This window comes from Procambarus clarkii, chromosome 14 (genome assembly GCF_040958095.1).
Source record: "Procambarus clarkii isolate CNS0578487 chromosome 14, FALCON_Pclarkii_2.0, whole genome shotgun sequence".
Taxonomy (NCBI): Eukaryota; Metazoa; Arthropoda; class Malacostraca; order Decapoda; family Cambaridae; genus Procambarus; species Procambarus clarkii.
In genome coordinates this window covers 6,429,423-6,457,349 of record NC_091163.1, presented here as the reverse complement: position 1 = coordinate 6,457,349, position 27,927 = coordinate 6,429,423, and the positions used below count along the sequence as shown (strand labels likewise).

Here is a 27,927-nt window from a genome sequence, read left to right as displayed (position 1 = left end):
GTCTGTCAGTCTATCTGTCTTTCCGCACATGTCGATCACAAAAGAGTGTGTCATTAAGTGACAGGAGTCCGCTAGGATGCAAATCTCTCCATAATATTTTAAACAGAACCAATTTCGGAAAAAAAGATATTTGACTCTGGGAGAGTTATGGGGGTCGCAATGTACTCCTACTTCTCTTAAAAACGGGAAATAGGGCTGACCACTGATTAGCCTATGATAGTCCTCTACCACCCTCCTTCCCCCCCAACCCCTTCCCACAATTCAGCCTGTACAGTTGGGTGATGCTAGCTCCTGGCCTCCGACTTTGGATATAAATTTCCTTTTAGAGGCATAGAACTGTGGGTTGTGTTATTTGTTCCGACCAAGTTATTATGACATTCTCTGCATACGTAACTTCCCTATATCTCCCTTATAACTTCCCTACAACTTCCGTATAACTCCCCTATAACTTCCCTACAACTTCCCTACAACTTCCCTATCTAAACAAAAATAATAATAATAACAATAATAATAATAATAATAATAATAATAATAACAATAATAATAATAATAATAATAATAATAATAATAATAATAATAATAATAATAATAATACCTGTCACAATAGCACAAATACATTTAGGACAAAATAGTGCAGGACACATTAGAGTGTAGCAGACACTAGAGTGAAGGACATAAAAGTGTATACGATATACTAGAGTGTAGGACATACACCAGAGTGTAGGACACATACACCACAGTGTAGGACACATACACCAGTGTAGGACACACAGTGGTGTGTCTTACACTCACGTGGTACTGTGTCCGGGTCACAGTTGACACAGTACCACATAAGAGACTAGTGCTCAAGCTGGAGATGCAGGCAGGAGTGAAAGGGAAGGTACTTCATTGGATAAGGGAGTACCTAAGTAACAGGAGACATGCGAGTCACTGTGAGGGGTGAGGTCTTGGAGTGGCGAGACGTTACGAGTGGAGTCCCGCAGGGGTCAGTCCTTGGACCTGTACTGTTTCTGATATATGTAAATGATCTACCAGAGGGTATTGTATCGTTCCTCTCATTGTTTGCTGATGATGCAAAAATTATGAGGAGGATTAAGACGGAGGAAGATAGTACGAGGCCACAAGATGGCCTAGACAGAGTGAATGAATAGTTCAACAAATGGCTAGTAAAGTTCAACCCAAGTAAATGTAATGTAATGAAACTAGGCGGTGGAAACAGGAAGCCAGACACAGGATACCGAATGGGAGAGGAAATCCTTTATGAAACGGACAGGAAGAAAGATCTAGAAGTTGATATCAAACCAAACTTGTCTCCTGAAGCCCACATAAAAAGAATAACATCTGCGGCGTATGCGAGGCTGGCTAACATCAGAACTGCCTTCAGGAACCTGTCTAAGGAATCATTCAGAACCTTGTATACCACATATGTAAGACCAATCCTGGAGTATGCGGCCCTAGCATGGAGTCCGTACCTTGTCAAGCACAAGACGAAGCTGGAAAAAGTTCAGAGGTATGCCACTAGGCTAGTCCCAGAACTAAGAGGCATGAGTTACGAGGAAAGGCTGCGATAAATACACCTTATGACACTGGAAGTCAGAAGAGTAACGGGAGACATGATGACGACCTACAAAATTCTCAGATGAATTGACAGGGCAGATAAAGATAAACTGTTTAACACGGGTGATACACGAACAAGAGGACACAGGTGGAAACTGAGTACCCAAATGAGCCACAGGGACGTCAGAAAGAACTTTTTCAGTGTCAGAGTACTTAACAGATAGAATGCATTAGGCAGCGATGTGATGGAGGCTGACTCCATACACAGTTTCAAATGTATATATGACAGAGCCCAATAGGCTCAGGAACCTGTACACCAGTTGACTGGCAGTTGAGAGGCGGGACCAAAAAGCCAAAGCTCAACCCCCGCAAGCACAACTAGGTGAGTGTAAGACAAGAGAGCGAGTGTAGGACACACCAGAGCGAGTGTAGGACACACCAGAGAGTGTGTAGGACACACCAGAGAGTGTGTAGGATGCAGCAGAGTGAGTGCAGGACACAAGAGAGCGCAGGACCCAGAAGCATGGTGTAGAGACTGAAGAAGAAGCTGGAGAAGAAGGAGGAGGACGCGCCCTGGTGACGGCCGCTGACTTCACGCGTCAAACGAAACCATGAATACACATATTACCCCAGTGAGGTGTAGGCAGATGAAGCAGGTCTCCCGCTCTCCACCACCACCCTGCCATACACCACCACCCATATATAAATATATACACCTACACACACACACACACACACACACACATTCATTATATATATATTTGTATATATCTCAAACAAAACACACACGCACAAACATTATACACAAAGAACAACCAAGTGAAGAAGTAGGTTTAAAATATTATGTAGTGAACTTGCATCCTCTTGTGGTGAATATGACCGGACACAATAGTGGAGAGTTTTATCCACATTCTTATGAGAGGTCTGGAGCTGTTAGTGGTAACTGTCCATGTTACCTGGGTGATGACCAGTCCATCCTGTCTTGTTGATGACCTCCAGTGGTGTGTGTGTGGTCGTGTTGATGACCTCCAGTGGTGTGTGTGGTCGTGTTGATGACCTCCAGTGGTGTGTGTGGTCGTGTTGATGACCTCCAGTGGTGTGTGTGGTCGTGTTGATGACCTCCAGTGGTGTGTGTGGTCGTGTTGATGACCTCCAGTGGTGTGTGTGGTCGTGTTGATGACCTCCAGTGGTGTGTGTGGTCGTGTTGATGACCTCCAGTGGTGTGTGTGGTCGTGTTGATGACCTCCAGTGGTGTGTGTGGTCGTGTTGATGACCTCCAGTGGTGTGTGTGGTCGTGTTGATGACCTCCAGTGGTGTGTGTGGTCGTGTTGATGACCTCCAGTGGTGTGTGTGGTCGTGTTGATGACCTCCAGTGGTGTGTGTGGTCGTGTTGATGACCACCAGTGGTGTGTGTGGTCGTGTTGATGACCTCCAGTGGTGTGTGTGGTCGTGTTGATGACCTCCAGTGGTGTGTGTGGTCGTGTTGATGACCACCAGTGGTGTGTGTGGTCGTGTTGATGACCTCCAGTGGTGTGTGTGGTCGTGTTGATGACCTCCAGTGGTGTGTGTGGTCGTGTTGATGACCTCCAGTGGTGTGTGTGGTCGTGTTGATGACCACCAGTGGTGTGTGTGGTCGTGTTGATGACCTCCAGTGGTGTGTGTGGTCGTGTTGATGACCACCAGTGGTGTGTGTGGTCGTGTTGATGACCACCAGTGGTGTGTGTGGTCGTGTTGATGACCACCAGTGGTGTGTGTGGTCGTGTTGATGACCACCAGTGGTGTGTGTGGTCGTGTTGATGACCACCAGTGGTGTGTGTGGTCGTGTTGATGACCTCCAGTGGTGTGTGTGGTCGTGTTGATGACCTCCAGTGGTGTGTGTGGTCGTGTTGATGACCACCAGTGGTGTGGTGTGGTCCTCGTCACAGTCATCAAGTGGTCATCAACGATAGTTTGTTGTGAGCCCCATATTCATCCTGTGAACAGCTGGTACACTAGGCTCCCCATCCTGTGAACAGCTGGTACACTAGGCTCCACATCCTGTGAACAGCTGGTACACTAGGCTCCCCATCCTGTGAACAGCTGGTACACTAGGCTCCCCATCCTGTGAAGAGCTGGTACACTAGGCTCCACATCCTGTGAACAGCTGGTACACTAGGCTCCACATCCTGTGAACAGCTGGTATACTAGGCTCCACATCCTGTGAACAGCAAATATATTAGACAAGGCACAAAAGGTTTCGGAGTAGGTAAAAAGTGTAATATTCAGTTTAACAATGACTATGTACACTGTATATTTGATTATACCTACATCTGGTAACCGAACACTGCAAGCGGTGTATAATATAACGTATGATTATACAATATTATACACTAGAGTCCAGGCAGTTAAGTAATATTTAATACAATTTTAACCGCTGGTGTATTGGTAACAAGAATTGTTTCTGTCAGCTGTTTATACCACTACCGGGGGTACTGGTATGGTAACTGTTTACACCAGTACTGGGGTACTAAGTGTGTTAGCTGTTTACATCAGTACCGGGGTACTAGTGGGTTAGCTGTTTACACCAGTACCGGGGTACTGGTGTGTTAGCTGTTTACACCAGTACCGGGGTACTGGTGTGTTAGCTGTTTACACTAGTACCAGGGTACTGGTGTGTTAGCTGTTTACACCAGTACCGGGGTACTGGTGTGTTAGCTGTTTACACTAGTACCAGGGTACTGGTGTGTTAGCTGTTTACACCAGTACCGGGGTACTGGTAGTAGCATAAACAGCATGTTATGATTGTGAGAGACACCACAATATTCACACGCACCAGGTACCGCAGGAGACTCGGTCCGATTGAGCCCGCGCATCGCCCCTGTACATCTTTTCTCAATCTTTGGCGGCTGTGTTTATAATTATTAAACAGTTAATGAGCTGCGAAGCACCAGCAGGCTGTTTATAGCCATAACAACAATTACCTGACAAGTTTTCATGTTTGTAAACTGTTTATTAAGAAGTGTAAACAGTGATGTCTCTAGTTCCTTCCATTCTGCGTATAGTTGGTGGTATTCGGTTGATATGCGCGCGCACTGTTGATATATATATATATATATATATATATATATATATATATATATATATATATATATATATATATATATATATATATATATATATATATATATATATATATCCTCAGGTTTCTCTGATCGACTCCAAGAGTGGAAGAGACTCGATCCTGTCAACCCGGGGCCCATTTTCATTACTATGTTTATGCGAGTGATGGATTTTCCTGGGAGCTAGGAGCGTGCTAGGGGTGGCTGAGCGCCCCTAGGACACACAAGTGGTGCGTGTAGGCACAAAGCTCGACCTATTCTCTCCTATCCCATGGGGAGGGATGGCTAGGTATATACCAAGTGGGAGGTGGGTGAAAACTTTACTGGCCTGGGCCTGGAGCAGTAGGGACATGCTTACTACATTCAAAATACTGAATTAATCCCGCTCAGCCTGCCACCCATACTGCATGCCATAGAACACCATCCACTCAGCCTGCCACTCACCCAGCCACCCTGTCAGCCAACAACCCAGCCAGTCACCCACTCAGTCAGCCAGCTACCCAGCCAGAAAGCCATCCATCCAGCCAGCCAACCACCTACCCAGCTAGCCAGGCACCCAAAGCCAGCCAGCCAACCACCCAGCCAGCCAGCCAGCCAGTCAGTCAGCCAGCCAGCCAGTCCGCCAGTCAGTCAGTCAGTCAGCCAGCCAGCCAACCAACCACCCAGCCAGGGAGCCAGCCAGTCAGTCAGCCAGCCAGTCAGCCAGCCAGCCAGCCAGCCCGCCAGCCAGCCAGCCAGCCCGCCAATCAGCCAGCCAGTCAGCTAGCCAACCACCCAGCCAGCCAGCCACCCAACCAGCCAGCCAGCCAGCCAGCCTGCCACCCAACCAGCCAGCCAGCCAGCCAGCCTGCCACCCAACCAGCCAGCCAGCCAGCCAGCCAGCCATCCAATCAGCCAGCCAGCCTGCCACCCAACCAGCCAGCCAACCAGCCAGCTAGCCAACCACCCAGCCCGCCAGCCAGCCAGCCAGCCCGCCAATCAGCCAGCCAGCCAGCTAGCCAACCACCCAGCCAGCCAGCCACCCAACCAGCCAGCCAGCCAGCCAGCCTGCCACCCAACCAGCCAGCCAGCCAGCCAGCCAGCCAGCCAGCCACCCAATCAGCCAGCCAGCCTGCCACCCAACCAGCCAGCCAACCAGCCAGCTAGCCAACCACCCAGCCAGCCAGCCACCCAACCAGCCAGCCAGCCAGCCAGCCTGCCACCCAACCAGCCAGCCAGCCTGCCACCCAACCAGCCAGCCAACCAGCCAGCTAGCCAACCACCCAGCCAGGCAACCAGCCAGCCAGCCAGCCTGCCACCCAACCAGCCAGCCAGCCTGCTAGTCAGCCAGCCAGCCAGCCTGCTAGTCAGCCATCCAGCCAGCCAGCCACCCAACCAGCCAACCAGCCAGCCTGCCACCCTTCCAGCCTGCCAGACTCCTCACTGCTAATATCGAGTGCATTATACACGGTTGATGGCATCGTCTTCCTGCTGTTGCTGTTACTGCTGTTGCTGCTCCAGTTGCTGCTGCTACTGCTGCTGCTGCTGCTGCTACTGCTGCTGCTGCTGCTGCTGCTGCTGCTGCTGCTGCTCCAGTTGCTGCTGCTACTGCTGCTGCTGATGCTGTTGTTGCTGTTGTCATTCCTTTACCTATAGTTGATGTCTTTGCTGGTACGGTTGCCGTCAAGCAGCAGCAGCCATTAGAGCCCAATTGTTTGGTTCCTCTGTGACCCTTCCGCGCGCCCGCCCCCCCCCACCGTACACCAGAGGCCAGCTGGTCTTGTAGCAGGAACCATGGTGGCAGTTGGTCTAGCAGGCAGGAACCATAGAGGCAGCTGGTCTAGCAGGCAGGAACCATGGTGGCAGCTGGTCTAACAGGCAGGAACCATGGTGGCAGCTGGTCTAACAGGCAGGAACCATAGAGGCAGCTGGTCTAGCAGGCAGGAACCATGGTGGCAGCTGGTCTAGCAGGCAGGAACCATGGTGGCAGCTGGTCTAGCAGGCAGGAACCATGGTGGCAACTGGTCCAACAGGCAGGAACCATAGAGGCAGCTGGTCTAGCAGGCAGGAACCATGGTGGCAGCTGGTCTAACAGGCAGGAACCATAGAGGCAGCTGGTCTAGCAGGCAGGAACCATGGTGGCAGCTGGTCTAACAGGCAGGAACCATGGGGGCAGCTGGTCTAGCAGGCAGGAACCATGGTGGCAGCTGGTCTAGCAGGCAGGAACCATGGTGGCAGCTGGTCTAACAGGCAGGAACCATAGAGGCAGCTGGTCTAGCAGGCAGGAACCATGGTGGCAGCTGGTCTAGCAGGCAGGAACCATGGTGGCAGCTGGTCTAACAGGCAGGAACCATAGAGGCAGCTGATCTAGCAGGCAGGAACCATGGTGGCAGCTGGTCTAACAGGCAGGAACCATAGAGGCAGCTGGTCTAGCAGGCAGGAACCATGGTGGCAGCTGGTCTAACAGGCAGGAACCATGGTGGCAGCTGGTCTAGCAGGCAGGAACCATGAAGGCAGCTGGTCTAGCAGGCAGGAGCCATGGGGGCAGCTGGTCTAGCAGGCAGGAACCATGGGGGCAGCTGGTCTAGCAGGTAGGAACCATGGTGGCAGCTGGTCTAGCAGGCAGGAACCATGGGGGCAGCTGGTCTAGCAGGCAGGAACCATGGGGGCAGCTGGTCTAGCAGGTAGGAACCATGGTGGCAGCTGGTCTAGCAGGCAGGAACCATGGGGGCAGCTGGTCTAGCAGGTAGGAACCATGGTGGCAGCTGGTCTAGCAGGCAGGAACCATGGGGGCAGCTGGTCTAGCAGGTAGGAACCATGGTGGCAGCTGGTCTAGCAGGCAGGAACCATGGGGGCAGCTGGTCTAGCAGGCAGGAACCATGGGGGCAGCTGGTCTAGCAGGCAGGAACCATGGGGGCAGCTGGTCTAGCAGGTAGGAACCATGGGGGCAGCTGGTCTAGCAGGCAGGAGCGGAACTGGTCTCATTAAAGGACAATTTTCCAGAGGTCAGCCTTTGAGAGCTGGTCGCCAAGGAGCCGACGCCTCGCGAGAGAATTATCATATATTTATTTTACATTTTTTGCGGAGATGTCCCCCACCTTGGGACTATAGTTGTGACGAGGGCAGGCCCTGGTAATATTAATGAGGTCTCTGTGGCTGTGGCTGTGGTGGTGGTGATGATATTGACAGTGGTGGTGTTGGCAGTGGTGGTGCAAATTTACCCCCATCAAATTTATCCTAACAGAACCTAAATTTAACTAAATCTTGCTAAATTAAATTTACCACCATCCAAATTTATCCTAACAGGAAGCCAACTTTGAATTTGCTATATCCTTCCAAAACTGACAGGACCTCCCAGTGATTTCAGTTGAGTTCCGGGTTGGTCAACTCTTGTTCCACCGTGACCGAGTCGGTTAAGGTCTTCGTTATTCTCCTCGGGAGAGCATCAGCGTCAGCCATATGCCTGCCATGTGTCGTTAGTTGTTCTCTCATCCTGAAGTGTTGGTGGTGATTTTGAATTTGAATTTTGAATTTTCGGTTGGAGTAAAGCTGCGCGCGCCTCCTCCCTGCGCCATGTTTGTTTTCTCACCAGAGCTGCCAATTCAATTTTCCGTTTTACGCCCATAAATGACATATAGAACATGTAGAAAGATCTAGATTTGGCATATATGCATCTAAAAATATATTATGTATTACAAATACTCCAGCACAGTTTATGAAAATATTAGATGTTTCAGATTCAGATTCAGATTCAGATGTTTATTCAGGTAAGGTATATACATACAAGTGATGTTACATTAATGGATTGATATATAGATAGAGCTAGTACATACAATGCCTAAAGCCACTATTACGCAATGCGTTTCGGGCAAGAAAACATTAATATCTAGAACTTAATACTAATTGAGCATAAAGAATAAAAAGTGTTGAGAACAAATACAAATAAAGATAAAAAAAGGGGGAACATGACTGAAAAAGCAGCACAAATACAATAGGTTGACAAACAGTGTTGATTAAAAAAAAAAAAAAGAAAATAACAGACATGGGTTGACAATAGAGGAGTGAGGTAGATTACAGGGAATTTATTAGGTAGTGTTTAGTTTTTATCTTAAACTGGTTGAGAGAGGTACAGTCTTTAACATGGTTGGGAAGGTCATTCCACATTCTGGGCCCCTTGATTTGCAGAGCATTTCTAGTTTGATTAAGACGTACTCTAGTTAATTAATAAATAACACTGACATTTAATGAAATAAAGGTTACTTACCTTGATATTTCTACTTTGAGCAAAAAAAAAAAAAAAAAAAGAGTCTTCATCTGCTGCACAAGCTGGGCCTGGCTGAGAAGACATTTCAAGATCTTTCTTTGTCTCCAGCGAATGTTACAATGTCATTCAAACACCTTGAATGGAAGTTTATAAGAGTTGCAACATTGTAAAAATCATTAATTATATCATTAATCAACTCCTGCTCAAAATGGCTACACAAAACATTCTTTATGATATTCTTTGTGCGATGTGTCTTCAGATCTGACACAATTGTCACCAATATTGTTCTTGCACAGATCAACAAGATGGTCGCAGTTCCTTAGAGCAAAGTGACAACGTGAGTGGATGGCAATTGCTCCTTCCAGCGTTGATGATTGACGTTTAGCGGTGTAAACATGTTAGTAAGATGTGTATAATTCTTGAGAAGACTTGAATCTGTTTCTTTCACCGAGCTTGATTTTTAAAGACTTGATATGTTCCGTTTAACTCAGTTTTGCAGTACTTACAGTGTGCTCTTGTAGCCTCGCCTGGAACATTTGTGGGAAAAATACCTGGATTGATAAAAAGAGGAGAATTACATAGGACCAAAATGTGGTCACTAGAACCATAAATTTACCATTAATTTATTACTGTAAATATTTAATAAAATGCAACACAAATAAGCTCTCTCTTTGCTGAAGGCAAAAAGGTTCCTATGCTGGGTTGTAAGGCCCACTCCTCTATATCCTTGAAACTTTTGTTTTTATCTATATTTAATAATATACATGGTAATAGGCTGTAGCAGGTAGGAGGCCTTAAGACTCAACTGGCTCATTAAATAGCAGAACCACACTATACCTGCGAGTATTCCAACACGTTTAGATTGTATATTTTACAAGGCTAAATTGATAAAGATAATTCTATAACTGCAAACACTGGTACGGTTCATGACCAAGGATCTGAACTAGGTACATGGTTTAGCCTAGCTATACCTGACGGTCCTCGACCAGGCCTCCTTATAGGATAGGCTACTTCCTGGATAATCCTACGGTGAAGTAAGTGGTATATTACTCTTCTTCTACAACCGCTAACTATCATATGGCCATATTCCTCAATACTCTTCATTATTCTATACCGTGAAGTCTAACAAACTAATAACTCGTTACAGACCGCCTTGAGACCCGTATGTCAATTAAAACAGTTACCAATCACCTTACAGTCTCCTTCACACTTTATACGTGTGGAAAATTAACAATAAAGTTTCCTTGATAATCTACAGACATTATCGACTTGAGAATGGTCCAGGACGGACCGAAACGTTGTCATCCCTTCACTTTCTAGCGTGGTCTGGTCAACATACTTCAGCCACGTTATTGTGACTCCTCGTCTGCAATCTACAGACAATTTGTGTCCAGATATTTACTATGTCCAACATTTCCATATTCAAGATGTTGTAACTGTGCAGACGGCTTTTCACCTTACAAACGTCTTAATTACTGACTGGCTAGTAGGTCAATAAATTAACGTACGCAAAATACGATAGGCTACTTCTACTCCGTTACAGCAAACCTAATCCATAACATGGGTGTAGGTGTGTGGGTGATAATGGGTGAATGTTGAGGATGTGGGTGGGGTCAGTGGCTGGGTGTTGAGGGCGTGGGTGGGTGTTACGGGGTGTGGGTAGCGACTGTGGGCGGGGTGTAGCGAGTGTGGGCTGGTATAGATAGTGTTACAATGACAGACTGGTGTGAACAAACACGACCACACTGATGAGACACATGCCACAGGCAAATAGACTAGCGCTCACAGAGAAAACTACCAATTATATACGTAGTGTGTGTGGGGAAGGGAGGGGAATAACACTGGATGGCGAACAGACCGAAGGAATTGATAGCTTAGAGTCACAACAACAGTGTGGAAGGACAAAGTGTTGACGAATACAATAATAACAGCAATACAGAAGAGCCAAACGGTCATATCAATATTGAGAACCATAGTGGGTGGAGAGAATGCATAAACAAAGAAAAAACATGAACAGGAAACACAGACGGGTTTAAAGACGAGGCTGTAAAGTCAAGCACAGAAATAACTTCTTGAAAAAAGAACCACAAATTTATATATTTGCAAATATGGATACAAAAGCACAACATACAGTTTCCTATATTGAAGTCCTGTAATTCCCTGACTTCATAATGGTTCAGGAGGAACCAAAACATTGTTGTTTCTTCATTTTCAGTCGTGGGATATGAATGAAAAATCTTTAATATTTGCAAACATACAAGGCCTAAAGTCAAAATCAAGAAATAAATTTAAATTCACAAATGGTCTCCTAACAGAGTTGGACTCAATATTTGGAGTAGTGACAGATACCCATACTAGAGATTACATGGATAGGGAAATTTTGATACCAAATTAGAGGTCAAATAGAGGAGCAGGACAGTATATTAAAGGGGAACTTGTATGCACAAAGATCTTGAACTTCACCTATGAGGTGGTAGATGTACTTGTTATGAAAGTAGAACAAATAAACTAATTATTATTCAAATATTCAAACTACCAGAAGCAACAGTTTAGGAATTCACAGAGCAGATAGACAAAATAGAGAAGAGCTTTAATAATCTATCAAACCCAGTACCAGATATTACCATCCTTGGGTACTAAAATCTTTCCAGTCTAAGACAGAGAAATACTAAGGTCAGCGAACAACTGAGATTCTGTGACAAATTCTCGCTCAACCAGCAGATAAACAGAGCAAACCAAACACGAAAATAATCTCGATCTGATCTTCAGCAACGATGAAGAAATAATCAGAAACATTACAATCTCAGATAATTAACATACACACACCACAAGCTCATTAACTCTAACATCAGTACTCCTAATAGATTCAAAAGCATTAACAAGAGATAGATGGGTTATTGAATCAATTCATTTTTACCAATACTAGGATTGACTGGGGAAAATAACCATAGAACTTGGAAAACAACCAATGAGAAACAGTCTTAAGTAACAATACTCCCACGCACCGAACAAAACAAATGACTGCTGAAGGGTACAAAGTCTGCTTTGTGGACCCAAGAAAGAGAATGCAGACAACTCTACGAAAAAAGGAAAGAATAAAGGCAATGTTTCAGCAGACACGACTATAACAACAAAGAAGCCTAAATATAATTAGGGAGATGGAAGTAACAGAGCAGACGTTGAAGCGATCATACCAGTCAGAACCAATCCCTGAACTATATGTTTAACACATCTCTCACCCTGTCCATGGAGGACAGAAGAAAATGTATATATGCTGGTTAGCATTGTAAATGTCTGGCCACGTCTGTGGTAGAAAAATAATAATAAAAGAGTCAAGAAGAATTGTAATTGGAACAGAAAGTATTACATGGGATATAGAAATATACTAAACAAATATTTACTTGTGAAATAAAAAAAAAATGAAAAAAGCTTGTCCATTATTGGATCTATAATCACAAGTGAAGGTTCATACACAAGAGGATGATAAAGAAATTAGTGAAATCCTAAAAAACAATAAGTATGAGGCTATGTTTAGCACCCCAGTGACCTACATGAAGGGTGAAGATCTAGACAGCTTCTTTATGAACGATATCCAAAACTCTGACACTATAACTGATATAAACATGAACACAACATACTTTAACAGATAAATGGACAACATGCCCATGCACTCAGTCCCAGGTGAGGTTATCTTGAGATGATTTCGGGGCTTAGCGTCCCCCGCGGTCCGGTCCTCGACCAGGCCTCCTTTTTGTTACACATCCCCAGGAAGCAGCCCGTAGCAGCTGTCTAACTCCCAGGTACCTATTTACTGCTAGATAACAGGCGCATCAGGGTGAAAGAAACTTTTTGCCCATTTGTTTCCGCCTCCACCGAGGATCGAACCCGGAACCTCAGGACTACGAATCCGATGCGAAGTCCACTCAGCTGTCAGGCGTCCAGGTTTATTTATTTATTTATTTATTTATTTATTTATGCATATACAAGAATGTACATAAGGAATGTGAGGATACAAATATGGTAATTACAGTCTTGTAAAGCCACTAGCACGCGCAGCGTTTCGGGCAGGTCCTTAATCTAAGAAAATTTTAAGGAGGTAAATACATGCAAAATTTATAGACAAAAAAATGATAACAGATTACATGAAATGAAAAAAAAAAAAAAAAAAAAGAAGATGAGAGAAAATTGTAGGTACAGTATATTAAAGCACATAGGTAGCTAAGATTGATTGCAATGACAGCTTAAAATGGTAGTTGACAACAAATTGGTAGGCACAATACAGCAGAAACAATATAAGATTGATTGCAATGACAGCTTGAATGGTAGTTGACAAAAATTGGTAGTCACAATACAGCATATGGCTAGCACATAAAAGAAGACAGCAATGAACACAATGATAAGGTTGTTTGATATTACATAAAAATTAGGAGATTGGGTAAATAAATGAAAAGTACCATGAGCTCTCAGTGTGATATGGAGAAAAAAAAAGCTAGGATACAGGTGAGATACCAGAAGTACCCAATTCAGCAGATAGTTCCATTGTACAAGAGATGTAGTAAAGCTTTGGCTACAAACTTTGTACCAGTCGCATTAACATCAGATAACATTAAAGTTTCTGAAAGAGTGATTAGGAATAAAATGTCCAATTTTATGGAGAACAATGAATTTCACAGCCCAAGTCAACATGGATTTAGAGCGGGAAGATCCCGTCGGTCGCAATTACTCAACCACTATGACAAAATCAAGAAAGCATTTGAAGAAAAACAAAATGCAAATGTATTCACGAGCTTTGCAAAAGAATTTGATAGCAACCATGTAGTGATAGCCCATAAAACGATATCAATATAAATAACAGGTAGAGAGATCGATTTCCAATTTTCTGTCATACAGAACGCAAAGAGTAACAGTCAAACAGTTCCGCGAGTGCTATGTCATGGGTTCGTATCCTGGCCGGGGAGGATTTACTGGGCGCAATTCCTTAACTGTAGCCTCTGTTTAACGCAACAGTAAAATGTGTACTTGGATGAAAAAACGATTCTTCGCGGCAGGGGATCGTATTCCAGGGACCATAGGATTAAGGACTTGCCCGAAACCCTACGCGTACTAGTGGCTGTACAAGAATGTAACAACTCTTGTATATATCTCAAAATCTCAAAAACAAGTCCAGGCGCATTGAAAAAGTCAGTACCTGAGGGCACAGTCCTTGCACCACCGCTTGTCCTCCTCCTCATATCAGATGATAGACAAAAATACAAGTCACAGCTTCGTGTCATCCTTTGCAGTTGACACCAAAGATAGCAAGAATGGAAGGGAACTATCAGGAGAGAGCGCCAAGCCATTAGGACTATATAGCACTTGGAAAGGGGTCAGGATAAGGATTTGGGATGGGACGGGGGAAAGGAATGGTGCCCAACCACTTAGACTGTCGGGGATTGAACGCAGACCTGCATGAAGCGAGACCGTCGCTCTACCGTCCAGCCCACGTGGTTGGGAAGACAGCAAGATTACTCAAGTTGTAGACTGACAGACTATAAGCCGATATTAATAAAGTCCTCAATTGAGCAACGGAAAATAACATGATGTTTAACAGTAATAATTTCCAGGTACTTTGGTATGGTAGAAATGAATTACTTAAACGAAATACATGGTACAACCAGACCCCATACAAGTCTGGTTGTACCATTGTTGCAATGGTACAACATTGTACCATTGCAACAATGTCACAATGTTGTACTCATAGAAGGAAAACAACACGTAAAAGATCTGGGAATTATGATATCTGGCGACCTGACATTTAGTGAACATAACTGAGCAAATATAGCGGCGGCGGCGACGGCCAGGAGGATGGATTATGAGAACCTGCACATCCAGGAACTCCACAACAATGTTAATACTATTTAAATCCCGCTTTGAGTACTGTTCGGTACTCACTTTCCCTTCCACAGTAGGAGAGATTTATTAAAAGAGGGAATACAGAGAACGTAACCCATTGATACGATAAAGCATCAACATTATTGGGACCGTCTCCAAGCTCTCAAAATGAACTCACTCTCAGGAAAGGAGACGAGAGAGAGTTAAAAATAAAAGATACTATAAAACCAGGTACCAAATTTTCACAGCGGAATAACAACATACTGACTAGCACCAGTGACGAGTAGAGGTGCCACCTGACTAGCACCAGTGACGAGTAGAGGTGCCACCTGACTAGCACCAGTGACGAGTAGAGGTGCCACCTGACTAGCACCAGTGACGAGTAGAGGTGCCACCTGACTAGCACCAGTGACGAGTAGAGGTGCCACCTGACTAGCACCAGTGACGAGTAGAGGTGCCACCTGACTAGCACCAGTGACGAGTAGAGGTGCCACCTGACTAGCACCAGTGACGAGTAGAGGTGCCACCTGACTAGCACCAGTGACGAGTAGAGGTGCCACCTGACTAGCACCAGTGACGAGTAGAGGTGCCATAGGCACAATCAGAGAACACTGTCTGAACATCAGAGGTCTGAACACAGCTGTTCCACACCCTCCCAGCAAGCATTAGAAATATTGCTGAAACAAAAAATGAAATTTTTCCAGAAACAACTAGACAGTTCATGCTGGAAGTGCCGGACCAACCAGGTTGTAGAGGATCTGTGGGCCTCCGGGCCGGCCGCTCCAAGCAACACCTCCAACCAGTCCACTACTGGCTCACCATAGCCCGTGCTACTTGGAACTTTTTGTTCCAGGTGGCGAATCTTTAACAAGAACAACAACCTCCAGCCACAGGTAGAAGTTCTACTCTACTCGGGTAGTAGAACAACACCCAGAGCCTACACTAAGTGTACTCCAGCTTGTTGGGCACGGAAGTCGGGTGTTGCGGGTGTGGGTGTAGAGGGTGGGCGGGTGTTGCAGGTGTGGGTGTAGAGGGTGGGCGGGTGTTGCAGGTGTGGGTGTAGAGGGTGGGCGGGTGTTGCAGGTGTGGGTGTAGAGGGTGGGCGGGTGTTGCAGGTGTGGGTGTAGACGGTGGGCGGGTGTTGCAGGTGTGGGTGTAGAGGGTGGGCGGGTGTTGCAGGTGTGGGTGTAGAGGGTGGGCGGGTGTTGCAGGTGTGGGTGTAGAGGGTGGGCGGGTGTTGCAGGTGTGGGTGTAGAGGGTGGGCGGGTGTTGCAGGTGTGGGTGTAGAGGGTGGGCGGGTGTTGCAGGTGTGGGTGTAGACGGTGGGCGGGTGTTGCAGGTGCGGGTGTAGAGGATGGGCGGGTGTTGCAGGTGTGGGTGTAGACGGTGGGCGGGTGTTGCAGGTGTGGGTGTAGAGGATGGGCGGGTGTTGCAGGTGTGGGTGAAGACGGTGGGCGGGTGTTGCAGGTGTGGGTGAAGACGGTGGGCGGGTGTGGGTGTAGAGGGTGGGCGGGTGTTGCAGGTGTGGGTGTAGAGGGTGGGCGGGTGTTGCAGGTGTGGGTGTAGAGGGTGGGCGGGTGTTGCAGGTGTGGGTGTAGAGGGTGGGCGAGTGTTGCAGGTGTGGGTGTAGAGGGTGGGCGGGTGTTGCAGGTGTGGGTGTAGAGGGTGGGCGGGTGTTGCAGGTGTGGGTGTAGACGGTGGGCGGGTGTTGCAGGTGTGGGTGTAGAGGATGGGCGGGTGTTGCAGGTGTGGGTGAAGACGGTGGGCGGGTGTTGCAGGTGTGGGTGAAGACGGTGGGCGGGTGTGGGTGTAGAGGGTGGGCGGGTGTAGGTGTAGAGGGTGGGCGGGTGTTGCGGGTGTGGGTGTAGAGGGTGGGCGGGTGTTGCAGGTGTGGGTGAAGACGGTGGGCGGGTGTTGCAGGTGTGGGTGAAAACGGTGGGCGGGTGTTGCAGGTGTGGATGAAGACGGTGGGCGGGTGTTGCAGGTGTGGATGAAGACGGTGGGCGGGTGTTGCAGGTGTGGGTGAAGACGGTGGGTGGGTGTGGGTGAAAACGGTGGGCGGGTGTTGCAGGTGTGGATGAAGACGGTGGGCGGGTGTTGCAGGTGTGGGTGAAAACGGTGGGCGGGTGTTGCAGGTGTGGATGAAGACGGTGGGCGGGTGTTGCAGGTGTGGGTGTAGACGGTGGGCGGGTGTTGCAGGTGTGGGTGTAGACGGTGGGCGGGTGTTGCAGGTGTGGATGAAGACGGTGGGCGGGTGTTGCAGGTGTGGGTGAAGACGGTGGGCGGGTGTTGCAGGTGTGGGCGGAGAGTGTGGGCGGGTGTTGCAGGTGTGGGTGAAGACGGTGGGCGGGTGTTGCAGGTGTGGGTGAAGACGGTGGGCGGGTGTTGCAGGTGTGGGCGGAGAGTGTGGGCGGGCGCCCGGGGTGGCAGGTAGTATATAAGCCAGGCAGCGAGGGCAGGGGGCCTCACACACTCACAGGACGCTGCTGGTGGACGACACACACCTGCTGCTGCACCTCAACACGACCCCCGGCCCACACAGGCAAGTCCTTACCAATTCTTCACCCAACCATCTGCCAAACGTCACATATGGAGCGGTTTAGGGCAGTGAAATTCGTACGATTTTACACAACTGAAGTCGAAGACACATCGAAGTCGCCTAGCACTGCGAAGTCGATTTTCGTTAGCACGCTGAAGAGTAAATTTTGTAAGACTTTTTATTGCTTTAAAACAACAGATTTTTGACACTGTGATTAAAGTCTTCCACACCCTCACTGTACTCCTCCACACACTGTACTCCTCCACACACTGTAGTCCTCCACACACTGTAGTCCTCCACACACTGTACTCCTCCACACACTGTACTCCTCCACACACTGTAGTCCTCCACACACTGTAGTCCTCCACACACTGTAGTCCTCCACACACTGTACTCCTCCACACACTGTAGTCCTCCACACACTGTAGTCCTCCACACACTGTAGTCCTCCACACACTGTAGTCCTCCACACACTGTAGTCCTCCACACACTGTACTCCTCCACAACTGTACTCCTCCACACACTGTAGTCCTCCACACACTGTAGTCCTCCACACACTGTAGTCCTCCACACACTGTACTCCTCCACACACTGTAGTCCTCCACACACTGTAGTCCTCCACACACTGTAGTCCTCCACACACTGTACTCCTCCACACACTGTAGTCATCCACACACTGTAGTCCTCCACACACTGTACTCCTCCACACACTGTAGTCATCCACACACTGTAGTCCTCCACACACTGTAGTCATCCACACACTGTAGTCATCCACACACTGTAGTCCTCCACACACTGTAGTCCTCCACACACTGTAGTCATCCACACACTGTAGTCATCCACACACTGTAGTCCTCCACACACTGTAGTCCTCCACACACTGTAGTCCTCCACACACTGTAGTCCTCCACACACTGTAGTCATCCACACACTGTAGTCCTCCACACACTGTAGCCATCCACACACTGTAGTCCTCCACACACTGTAGTCCTCCACACACACACTGTAGTCCTCCACACACTGTAGTCCTCCACACACACACTGTAGTCCTCCACACACTGTAGTCCTCCACACACTGTAGTCCTCCACACACTGTAGTCCTCCACACACTGTAGTCCTCCACACACTGTAGTCCTCCACACACTGTAGTCCTTCACACACTGTAGTCATCCACACACTGTAGTCCTCCACACATTGTAGTCATCCACACACTGTAGTCCTCCACACACTGTAGTCCTCCACACACTCACTGTAGTCCTCCACACACTGTAGTCCTCCACACACTGTAGTCCTCCACACACTGTAGTCCTCCACACACTGTAGTCCTCCACACACTGTAGTCCTCCACACACTGTAGTCCTCCACACACTGTAGTCCTTCACACACTGTAGTCATCCACACACTGTAGTCCTCCACACACTGTAGTCATCCACACACTGTAGTCCTCCACACACTGTAGTCCTCCACACACTGTAGTCCTCCACACACACACTGCAGTCCTCCACACACTGTAGTCCTCCACACACACTGTAGTCCTCCACACACTGTAGTCCTCCACACACTGTTATCCTCCACAAACTGTAGTCCTCCACACACACACTGTAGTCCTCCACACACTGTAGTCCTCCACACACTGTAGTCCTCCACACACTGTAGTCCTCCACACACTCACTGTAGTTCTCCACACACTGTAGTCCTTCACACACTGTAGTCCTCCACACACTGTAGTCCTCAACACACTGTAGTCCTCCACACACTGTAGTCCTCCACACACTGTAGTCCTCCACACACTGTAGTCCTTCACACACTGTAGTCATCCACACACTGTAGTCCTCCACACACTGTAGTCATCCACACACTGTAGTCCTCCACACACTGTAGTCATCCACACACTGTAGTCCTCCACACACACACTGCAGTCCTCCACACACTGTAGTCCTCCACACACACTGTAGTCCTCCACACACTGTAGTCCTCCACACACTGTAGTCCTCCACACACTCACTGTAGTCCTCCACACACTCACTGTAGTCCTCCACACACACACACTGTAGTCCTCCACACACTGTAGTCCTCCACACACTGTAGTCCTCCACACACTGTAGTCCTCCACACACTGTAGTCCTCCACACACTGTAGTCCTCCACACACTCACTGTAGTCCTCCACACTGTAGTCCTTCACACACTGTAGTCCTCCACACACTGTAGTCCTCCACACACTGTAGTCCTCCACACACTCACTGTAGTCCTCCACACACTGTAGTCCTCCACACACTGTAGTCCTCCACACACACACACTGTAGTCCTCCACACACACACACTGTAGTCCTCCACACACTGTAGTCCTCCACACACTGTAGTCCTCCACACACTGTAGTCCTCCACACACTGTAGTCCTCCACACACTGTAGTCCTCCACACACTGTAGTCCTCCACACACTGTAGTCCTCCACACACTCACTGTAGTTCTCCACACACTGTAGTCCTTCACACACTGTAGTCCTCCACACACTGTAGTCCTCAACACACTGTAGTCCTCCACACACTGTAGTCCTCCACACACACACACTGTAGTCCTCCACACACACTGTAGTCCTCCACACACTCACTGTAGTCCTCCACACACTGTAGTCCTCCACACACTGTAGTCCTCCACACACTGTAGTCCTCCACACACTGTAGTCCTCCACATACTGTAGTCCTCCACACACTCACTGTAGTCCTCCACACACACACACTGTATTCCTCCACACACACACTGTAGTCCTCCACACACACACTGTAGTCCTCCACACACACACTGTAGTCCTCCACACACTCATTAACTGTTTATTAATTGTAAACAAAGCCGCCAAAGTTTGAGAAGATGTACAGGTTCGTAAGTGCTTGCGTAAGTGCTTTCATGAATCTGGCCCCAGGTTGATGGACATAACAAATTATGTCCAGCATCAACATCAATTCTCAGTTTAGTCTGAGTACCATATATATATATATATATATATATATATATATATATATATATATATATATATATATATATATATATATATATATATATATATATATGTATATATATATATATATATATATATATGTGTGTATATATATATTATTATTTTTTTACATATTACAATTTAACTTTCAGTTGTTATTATGGTTGGTGCGGTAAGGACTGAGAGAGAGAAGGTGAGGTGTGGTCACACTTGGAACACTCACACTCAATAAGCTCACTATCACCTGGAAATCTATAAATGTGAATATATATTTGCTTTACTTTACTCCAAGTTTACAGGAGCAATAACATGCTCAACATGTACACAAATACTGAAACATTGTGTTCAAACTTCATGCTTTGTAGTCTTCTGATCTTGCTGTAATCTTCTATCTATATATAGATAAAATGTTTGTTTGTCTGTCCAAGGTTGTATGCCAGACGCTTGTGGCTAGCCTCACCCAACTTTGCAGGGTGAATGAGCTGGGGTACGGGACAAACATAGGCTGGTCGGCGTTGGTCCTATTGGTCCTAATAAGAGGGAGTCTGGGCCCAATAGTGACCTCCTTCACCACCATAATTGATGAAAGCTCGCTGGTCGCGTCCCTAAATTTCTTTACTAGAATTTTTGTATTTAATTTATTTGATTTATTTAGGTATGCAGCTACCCTAGACTATATGAAAGGGGGTATATAGTGTGACAAGAGTTAGGGACGTGGTGCACAAAGTCATCCCAGTAACGTGACGATAAACAGTCCCCATCACAGAGGACGGTTAGTCACACAGAATCGACTTGAGAATGGTGCAGGACGGACCGAAACGTCGTCGTCCCTTCACCTTCTAGTGTGTGGTCTGGTCAACACAGTCATGTGATCAGTAGTCTGCACTGGCAAACTCTGCATGCATTATGAGGATATCCTCAAGAACACGAGAGTGAATAAAGTAACAATAATACTGAAAGTGCCCATCTCGCAGGACATTTAGTCATACAAGGGTGTGTGACTAGTCCTTCATATATCTTAGGAGCTGCTGTAACCTCGCGCATTTCGGTCAGAGCGAAGGAGACCCCGGCGTCTGCATCAGGAAAGGAAGGTTAGGTTAGGTTACAGTAGATCGAGTTCCTATTACTGGTCTTCCCGGGCATTTAGGAGACCAGGGGCCAGATTCACAAAAGCACTTACGCAAGCATTTACGAACCTGTACATCTTTTCTCAATCTTTGGCGGCTTTGTTTCCAATTATTAAACAGTTAATGAGCTCCGAAGCACCAGGAGGCTGTTTATAACAATAACAACAGTTGAATGGGAGGTTTTCATGCTTGTAAACTGTTTAATAAATGTAACCAAAGCCGTCAAAGATTGAATAAAGATGTACATGTTCATAAGTGCTTGCGTAAGTGCTGTCATGAATCTGGCCCCTGGTCGACGACCGGGCCGCTTGGACGCTAAGCCCCGGAAGCACCTCAAGGTAACCTTCCCATTTCTACCGAGGGAATTGTTGGGTGGGCCGGGAAGCGTGCCCTTACCAGCATATCCTGCATGGAAGCTCCCCTCTTCCAGACTGTCAGAGGAGGCAGGGAGGCAGGAAGGGTCTGAATGGAAATATTGCCACACCGGGTGCTCCCTGACGAAGCCCTCCAGCCACGCTAACAGTTACGTCCTCCCTGTAGATGCTTGATGCTGTAAGAATGTACGTTGTAGGGAGCACCGTCCTGGAGACGGGGAGTCCGCAGTCGTCCGCTCCTCAGACACTCAGCCTCGAAGTGTTTTTCCCGTAGCTTGCTGTAGAGTCCTCTCTGGGTCGCCCTTCTCCCCGAAGTGCGACCATAGCGTATCCAGTGACCTCGCTCTCCACACTTGTTACCCGCTTCACTCGGATGCCTAAGGAATAGAGGGGAGAGATCTCTTTAATAAGGACGTTGGAAGACAGGAATTAGGTTATGAAAGATAAGAATGTAAGTTAGATTCCTCGTAGAACACATTAGTTTGGGGTCTCCTTTTTCTGTCCAGGTATACACAGGTGTCGAGTAAGGTTAGCTTCTTAAGGCTAGAGTCACCCAATTCTGTGTGGACACCGGTAGCCCCATGTTTGAACCCTCTTGACCTCTACCTTGACCTGTATGAGCGGGGCTGGGGTATACCTCCTGCGTGAAGTACAACTTCTTCAAGTACAACTCTCACACTCGCCCCAATCACTGTTCCTTTAATGTGGCGGTCAGCCTTATGTGTCAACACACAGGAGCGTGACGTCTAGGAGCCAGGAACCAAGAGCTAGAGGCAGGGACCAAGAGGCAGGAGGCGTGCCTCTGAGAGAGGACGGGGGGGGGGGGGAATATATGCATAAATCCACAGAGACAAAAGGACACATTCACTATTCTCAACATCACCTTCACCATCACCTTCATCACTGTTAACACATTCACGTCTCGTCATAGCCATGATTTCCCCAGTGACTCGCCTGCTCTCGCATACGTGATCAAGATAGTGATGATGATGATGATGATGAATGATAGCGTCGATGATGAAGCTGATGGTGCTAGAAACCAGTTAGCCACTCAAGACGTTCTCATCAACACGCCTAAATTTCAGCACCACCCCACAAGACTGCCCCGCACCACCAGGGTGTAAATTAACCGGCCCGTCCTGATAAACCTTTCAAAACGGTTAATTCTTTCCTAACCTAACAGACTAAGCCATAGGACCCAAGGCTTCAGAACTATGCAACAAGGCTCTAAAGTTTTGCAACAAGACTCCAAAGCTATGCAACAAGGCTCCAAAGCTTTGCAACAAGACTCCAAAGCTATGCAACAAGACTCTAAAGCTTTGCAACAAGGCTCCAAAGCTTTGCAACAAGGCTCCAAAGCTTTGCAACAAGACTCCAAAGCTATGCAACAAGGCTCCAAAGCTTTGCAACAAGACTCCAAAGCTATGCAACAAGGCACCAAAGCTTTGCAACAAGACTCCAAAGCTATGCAACAAGACTCCAAAGCTATGCAACAAGGCTCCAAAGCTTTACAACAAGGCTCCAAAGCTTTACAACAAGGCTCCAAAGCTATGCAACAAGACTCCAAAGCTATGCAACAAGGCTCCAAAGCTATGCAACAAGGCTCCAAAGCTATGCAACAAGACTCCAAAGCTATGCAACAAGGCTCCAAAGCTATGCAACAAGGCTCCAAAGCTTTGCAACAAGGCTCCAAAGCTTTGCAACAAGGCTCCAAAGCTTTACTACAAGGCTCCAAAGCTTTACAACAAGGCTCCAAAGCTTTACAACAAGGCTCCAAAGCTTTTCAACAAGGCTTCAAAGCTATGCAACAAGACTCCAAAGCTATGCAACAAGGCTCCAAAGCTTTACAACAAGGCTCCAAAGCTTTACAACAAGGCTCCAAAGCTTTACAACAAGGCTCCAAAGCTTTGCTACAAGACTCCAAAGCTATGCAACAAGGCTCCAAAGCTTTGCAACGCGGCTCCAAAGCTTTGCAACAAGGCTCCAAAGCTTTGCAACGCGGCTCCAAAGCTTTACAACAAGGCTCCAAAGCTTTGCTACAAGACTCCAAAGCTATGCAACGCGGCTCCAAAGCTTTGCAACGCGGCTCCAAAGCTTTGCAACGCGGCTCCAAAGCTATGCAACAAGGCTCGGCAAGAAGGATCGTCCCTGAGCTAAGAGGATCGAAATATGAAGAAAGACGGAGGGAGCTGGACCTACTCTGCAGGAAAGAAAGATTATGACAGACATGATAATAACATACAATATTCTAATTGCAACTAGCCAAGTAAACAGTGTTGCAACCGAGCAACATTTAGACCTGACAGACGCAAACCTCAACTTGCGTCACAAACAACTGCAAATTTGCGTCACAAATTAACTGCATTGAAGTATTTATTGAACGTTTAAAAAAAGAGCATAAACTGGAGTGTGGCAGTACATGTAGGTGAACACAGGTAGGTGAGCACCCACAACACTTGGACCCACCCGCTACATTTAGTAATGAAAAAACTCAAAAAAAAAACTCAAAACACATTTCTCGTTGCAATTTTTTTTTCCCGCGTAATTTTTCCCATCTTCAAAATTTCAATGAGAATTGTACGGCGCTGGAAGTGGAGACAACTGGCGCCGGGAGCCTTGTGTACTGGTAAGTAATTATACCGCCTCCGTACACTCCTACTCCCTACTCGAACACCTTTCACACTACACCGGGGGATTCATTAGGCGCACTTACGCCAACCACTTACGAAACCTGTACATCTTTCCTCAATCATGGCGACTTTGTTGACAATAAACACTTTACGATATTCGGGCTTTCGCACACCCCCTGAATATTGTTGATAATAGCCTAGTGCTTCGGTCCTCGAAAATGTAAACAAAGCCGCTGCGATTCAACCTCAAAAATGTAAACAAAGTCGCTGCGATTCGACCTCAAAAATGTAAACAAAGCCGCTGCGATTCAACCTCAAAAATGTAAACAAAGTCGCTGCGATTCGACCTCAAAAATGTAAACAAAGCCGCTGCGATTCAACTTCAAAAACGTAAACAAAGCCGCTGCGATTCAACTTCAAAAACGTAAACAAAGGCGCTGCGATTCAACTTCAAAAACGTAAACAAAGGCGCTGCGATTTAGGGGAGATTTTCAGGCTTCGTAACTCATTCACAAGCTTAAAAAGCTTGTGAGTGTCCGTTGGTTGTTTACAACTATCCATAAATGGCGTTACAAAATGTGAGTGACTGATATTGGTGTAACAAAATTCCTTGTTACCTCATTTTGTATATTCTTGTATTTCCTGTTTTCTAGTATGCATCGCTGTATTTTGGAACGTGTAGTTATACATCTGGTAGATCATCTACATCTCCCACACACCAGTAGATCATCTACACCTCAACACCAGTAGATTATCTACACCATACATTTCCACTTACGAAACCTGTACATCTTCCCTCGGTCATGGTGGCTTAGTTAGCATTTATTAAAACAGCCTATGAGCTGAATTATTCGAGATTGTTTACAACAATACTAATCCCGTTGGATTGTGAAGTCTCCAAGCCTGTAAACTGTTTGATAAATACACACTAAGCAGCCATGATTGAGATGCCAGACTATTGATGGTACTTGTTAAGACACTAGTGCTCTCTAGGGTGGGATATTGTTACGCGCTAACAGCACTATTCAGAGCTGGAGAAGTGTTGCACCAGATTCACGAAGCAGTTACGCAAGCACTTACGAACCTGGGGGCCAGATTCACGAAGCAGTTACGCAACCACTTACGAACCTGTACATCTTTTCTCAATCTTTGGCAGCTTTGTTTACAATTATTAAACAGTTAATGAGCTCCGAAGCACCAGGAGGCTGTTTATAACAATAACAACAGTTGACTGGGAAGTTTTCATGCTTGTAAACTGTTTAACAAATGTAACCAAAGCCGTCAAAGATTGAGGAAAGATGTACACGTTCGTAAGTGCTTGCGTAACTGCTTCGTGAATCTGGCCCCTGGGAGAACGTGCAGAGATCTTTTCCCGCCCGAATCCATTCAATAAACCATATATTTATTCAATAAATATATGGTTTATTTTTATAAACCATTCAATAAACCAATTATATACGTTTTTGGGAACGTATATAATTTCTGGAACTGTATTCTTTAGAGTGCAGTACCGTATAATAGTTACATACAGTGCTATAATCAGACCTTGTCACCTTATCAAAACCTGTAAACCAGTACACCATAAATGTAAACAGTCTACTTTACAGAACATTAAGGTCAGGTTCCTGAAGCCACTCAGTACCTGTAACCTTCGTGATAAGCTGAAGCAAAACTATATAGACTAGTGTTGAAGAGTTAGGCAATATCACTGTAACTCATCAGTGTTGTATTTTGATGAGCTAATTTGGGGGGGTTTAGTTGCTGAGCTCATTATGTGTCCCTGTAGCCTGTTCCACTGACGCCCACGGGATGGGTTTGGGGTCCGCTTCTGCTCATACGATAGATATGGGGTCTACTACCACTCAGAATAGGTATTGAATCCCCTACCATTCACAAGATGAGTACTGGGTTCACTACCACTCGCAGGATGAGTATTGGCTTCACTACCACTCGCAGGATGAGTATTGGCTTCACTACCACTCGCAGGATGAGTATTGGCTTCACTACCACTCACAGGATGAGTATTGGGTTCACTACCACTCACAGGATGAGTATTGGGTTCACTACCACTCACAGGATGAGTATTGGGTCCACTTCCACTCACAGGATAAGTATTGGGTCCACTACCACTCACAGGATGAGTATTGGCTTCACTACCACTCACAGGATGAGTATTGGGTCCACTTCCACTCACAGGATAAGTATTGGGTCCACTACCACTCACAGGATGAGTATTGGGTCCATTACCACTCACAGGATGAGTATTGGGTCCATTACCATTCACAGGATGAGTATTGGGTCCATTACCACTCACAGGATGAGTATTGGGTCCACTACAATTCACAGGATGAGTATTGGGTCCACTACCACTCACAGGAGGAGTATTGAGTCCACTACCACTCACAAGATGAGTATTGGGTCCACTACCACTCACAGGATGAGTATTGGGTCCACTACCACTCACAAGATAAGTATTGGGTCCACTACCACTCACAGGATGAGTATTGGGTCCATTACCACTCACAGGATGAGTATTGGGTCCACTACAATTCACAGGATGAGTATTGGGGTCCACTACCACTCACAGGATAAGTATTGGGTCCACTACCACTCACAGGATGAGTATTGGGTCCACTACAATTCACAGGATGAGTGTTGGGGTCCACTACCACTCACAGGATAAGTATTGGGTCCACTACCACTCACAGGATGAATATTGGGTCCATTACCACTCACAGGATGAGTATTGGGTCCACTACAATTCACAGGATGAGTATTGGGTCCACTACCACTCATAGGATGAGTTATTGGGTCCACTACCACTCACAGGATGAGTATTGGGTCCACTACAATTCACAGGATGAGTATTGGGTCAACTGCCACTCACAGGATGAGTATTGGGTCCACTACCACTCACAGGATGAGTATTGGGTCCACTACAATTCACAGGATGAGTATTGGGTCCACTACCACTCACAGGATAAGTATTGAGTTCACTACCACTCACAGGATGAGTATTGGGTCCATTACCACTCACAGGATGAGTATTGGGTCCACTACAATTCACAGGATGAGTATTGGGTCCACTACCACTCACAGGATGAGTTATTGGGTCCACTACCACTCACAGGATGAGTATTGGGTCCACTGCCACTCACAGGATGAGTATTGGGTCCACTGCCACTCACAGGATGAGTATTGGGTCCACTACCACTCACAGGATGAGTATTGGGTCCACTGCCACTCACAGGATGAGTATTGGGTCCACTACCACTCACAGGATGAGTATTGGGTCCACTGCCACTCACAGGATGAGTATTGGGTCCACTACCTAGGCTTCCTGTCCCTGACAAAAACTGATACTAATTGATGTAGAGAAAAACAGACGGCGTCTTATCATTAACTAATATGAATCATTTGTCAGATAACAAATAATATTTCTCAAAACACATTAATTAATTGGCTGTTATGCTCCAGTTGCCAGATTACGAATA

The 27,927-nt window shown here is 46.7% G+C and overlaps 1 protein-coding gene and 1 long non-coding RNA gene across 2 annotated transcripts in view; one reads left to right on the top strand and one right to left on the bottom strand.

Annotated features, from left to right (window-relative positions):
- Positions 1–1,294: 1,294 nt before the first annotated feature.
- LOC138364581 (uncharacterized) lies at positions 1,295–27,927 on the bottom strand. The gene is made up of 4 exons (XR_011228445.1): positions 27,562–27,927; positions 21,826–22,180; positions 3,390–3,754; positions 1,295–2,550 (listed from the first exon to the last, which is right to left on the bottom strand). It is a non-coding gene; the product is annotated as an uncharacterized lncRNA (long non-coding RNA).
- LOC138364580 (uncharacterized) overlaps positions 17,155–27,927 on the top strand; it is a 29,136-nt gene continuing 18,363 nt past the window's right edge. The window contains exon 1 of the mRNA XM_069324278.1: positions 17,155–17,311. The gene's annotated coding sequence lies outside the window, so the exon portion shown is untranslated. The remainder of the gene's footprint in view (positions 17,312–27,927) is intronic.